Here is a 3688-nt window from a genome sequence, read left to right as displayed (position 1 = left end):
CATCTTCACCACCTGTAAAGCAACCCCCCTGCAGGTGGGGAGGTGGGGGCTCGAACTGGGATCCTTACTCCGGTCCTTGAGCTTTGCACCATGTACACTTAACTCGCTGCATTACCATCGGACCTCCAAACTTGGGGGGGTCTTTTGCATAATTATTATGCTATCTCTCTTGCCCTAGTTTATTTTCTCAATACGGATATTGAAATGGAGCTTAGTAACTTGTGGCATATGCTCTCAACCAGGTATGCCACCACCTAGCCTAGCTTACTGACTTGTTTGGGAGTGCACAACTTGGGGGGAGCAGGCAATGGCACAGACAGCTGAGTGCACAAGTTACCATGTGTAAGGGATCCTGAAGTTCAGGTTCTTCCTCCTCTTCCAATTTCTCTCTGTCTCTATCTGGAAAAAAAAAAGTGGGGTGGTGGTGGTGCACAGCTAGGGCTGGCAAAATAAATAGCTCACTTGGATAGTGGGTTTGCCCAAGCTTGAGCCTGGCCCCCATTACACTGAAGGCAGCTTGAATGCTGTGGTGTCTTCCTGTCTCTTTCTCCATCATTGTCTGTCTTTCTTTCAAGGGGAAAAAAAATCCTATGCTTGCTTTGGCAGTACATATACTAAAATTGGAATGCACAGAAGATTAGTATGGGCCCTGTGCAAGGATGACACACGTATTCATAAAGTGTTCCTCATTTGGGAGTCGGGCTGTAGCGCAGCGGGTTAACGCAGGTGGCGCAAAGCACAAGGACCGGCATAAGGATCCCAGTTCGAACCCCGGCTCCCCACCTTCAGGGGAGTCGCTTCACAGGTGGTGAAGCAGGTCTGCAGGTGTCTATCTTTCTCTCCCCCTCTCTGTCTTCCCCGCCTCTCTCCATTTCTCTCTGTCCTATCCAACAACGACAACAACAATAATAACTACAACAATAAAACAACAAGGGCAACAAAAGGGAATAAATAAATAAAATAAATATTAAAAAAAAAGTGTTCCTCATTTTGCACCTTGAGTTCACCCAGGTGACCATTTAGCATCTGGATGCCAACTCCTTTCACCGACAGTTTGTGTTATTGGTTTACACAAAGGAACCTTCTAGAAGCTGGAGATGGTGCACCGAGTTGAGCACAAGTGCTACAATGTGCAAGGACCCAGGTTCAAGCTCCCAGTTCCCACCTGTAGGCGGGAAATTTCACAAGCAGTGAGGCAATAATGCAGGTGTCTCTTTCTCACTCACTCCCAAACTCCTCCTTCACTCTCAGTTTCTCCCTGCCTCTACACAAAAGAAATACTTTTAAAATCCCAAAGGGAATTAACTTCTCCTTAGTGGTCCAGGAGGTGGTACACTGGCCAAAGCATTCAACTTTAAGCATGAGGTCCTGAGTTCAAACCTCTGCAGCACATGTGCCAGAGTGATGTCTGGTTCCTTCACTCTCTCCTCCTTTCTCATTAGTAAATAAATAAAATCTTTTAATTTTATTTTTAATTTTTTTATTATTTATTTTCCCTTTTGTTGCCCTTTTTTATTGTTGGTGTTGATGTTGTCGTCGTTGTTGGATAGGACAGAGAGAAATGGAGAGAGGAGGGGAAGACAGACAGGGGGAGAGAAAGAGAGACACCTGCAGACCTGCTTCACCGCTTGTGAAGCAACTCTTCTGCAGGTGGGGGAGCAGGGGGCTCAAACTGGGGTCCTTATACTGGTCCTTGCGCTTTGCGCCACATGCACTTAACCTGCTGTGCTACTGCCCGACCCTCAATAAATAAAATCTTTAAAACAAACAAGCAAACAAACAAAAAAAAAAAAAAAGGAAAGGAAACAAAGAAACTTCTACTTAGCAACTGAAACTAGATGGCAAGCCCATTAGTGGCACAGACCCTGTCCACAGGAAAATCATTTCTTTAGAACAAATTAAAAGGTGGGAGGCTGGGTGGTGGCATACCTGGTTTAAGTGCACATAGTATTAAGCATAAGGACCTGAGAAAGAATTTGGGTTCAAGTTCCTGGCTCCTCACCTGAAAGGGGGAAGCTTCACAAGAGGCAAAACAGGTCTGCAGGTGTCTCTCTCCCTATTTCTCCCGCCCCCCTCAATTTCTCTCTGTCCTAACCAAATTGAAAACAAAACAAAAATGGCTGCCAGGAGCAGTGGATTGTAGTGCTGCACCAAGCCCCAGCAATAATCCTTGAGGCAAAAAAAAAAAAAAAAATCACATTGGAGTGGTGAAACCCCAGTAACAACAACAAAAAATAGCACATGACTGGCTAAACCACCAGCTAGATCTGGAACTAAGATGTGCAGACCTCTGTGTCTATACCGGCGGCAGCGCCTCTGAAGAGGTGAGCTCATGCAGGTGCTAATGCGGACAGATAGGGCCGTGGAGACTCGCTCGCAGGGCTGCGGAGGGCTTCCTTGGCTCAGGAATTTCATGACACGTGTTCACAGAGGTGGCAGTGGAAAGAAGAGAGGAAAAGCCCCCATTTATTAAACTAACTGGAAGTTTCTCTTGGGGAGAAAGAGTGTTGCTGACATTCATTTCTTCTTAATTTGTAACAAAATATCTATAACATAGGGTTTGCCACTTGAACCATATTCAGGTGTGGTGTTCTGTGACACCAGGAACATTCATGTTGCAGTGCCAACATCACTACTACCTACCCATCTTCCACAAATGTTTTCATTCTTCAACTGAAGTTCAGTACCTGTTAAACTAACACCAACACTCTGCATTCTCTCCTCTTACTAAGCCCTGGCAGCTGCTGGTCTGCCTCCTGTCTCTAAGCATTTGACTTCTCATGTAAGTAGCTCATGTAAGTGTAATCAGACAGTATTTGTGTCTGTATCATGAATTTTTTCTTCCTTCTTTTTTTTTTTTTTTTTTTTTACCAGAGCACTGCTTAGCTCTGGCTTATGGTAGTGCAGGGGATTGAACCTGGGACTATGGTGCTTCAGGCAAGAGAGTCTGTTTGCATAACCCTTATGCTATCTACACCCGCCCATGATGACTTTTTTGAAAAAATATTTTAAAACATTTATTTATTCCCTTATTGCCCTTGTTGTTTTTATTGTTGCAGTTATTATTGTTGTTGTTACTGATGTCGTTGTTGTTGGATAGGACAGAGAGAAATGGGGAAAGGAAGGGAAGACAGAGAGGGGGAGAGAAAGACACCTGCAGACCTGCTTCACCACCTGTGAAGCGACTCCCCTGCAGGTGGGGACTTGGGGTCTCGAACCGGAATCCTTACACCAGTCCTTGCGCTTTGCGCCACCTGTGCCACCTGCACTTAACCCACTGCGCTACCACCCGACTCCCCCATGATGGTGATGACTTTTTAACATTAGCACCATTGTCAACTATAGCAGAGAGGCTGATTAGTAGTGTACCCTGCCCATAAGGGAGTACAAAGGAAAAAAAAAAGTGTGAGAGAACAGGAGCAATTTGGGTGGGTTTCTTGACTATCAGGGGTACCAGATGCAAGGGGGCGGTGGCAGGGGTGGGAAGAATGTGTCACATGGAAAACACAGTGCTGTGCTTGATCACTGCAGGGGAGGGGCAGCAGCCACTCTGGAGGTAGCTCTCTCTCCTTTGGAGGATTGCGTTATGATCAACCAGGATGGGGGAAACTCTGGTGAGAATAGTGAGACCCTTTGGGCAGGCCGAAGGCAAGACAAAGACAAATTGTTCTGTGAGAGAAAAGCCACA

General features: G+C 45.8%; 1 pseudogene; it reads left to right on the top strand.

Annotated features, from left to right (window-relative positions):
• Window positions 1-594: 594 nt before the first annotated feature.
• LOC132539635 (U6 spliceosomal RNA) lies at window positions 595-694 on the top strand (annotated as a pseudogene).
• Window positions 695-3688: the final 2994 nt, after the last annotated feature.

This window comes from Erinaceus europaeus, chromosome 7 (assembly GCF_950295315.1).
Source record: "Erinaceus europaeus chromosome 7, mEriEur2.1, whole genome shotgun sequence".
NCBI lineage: Eukaryota > Metazoa > Chordata > Mammalia > Eulipotyphla > Erinaceidae > Erinaceus > Erinaceus europaeus.
The sequence above is the reverse complement of the archived record's forward strand: the minus strand, read 5'-3'. Positions and strand labels throughout refer to the sequence as shown.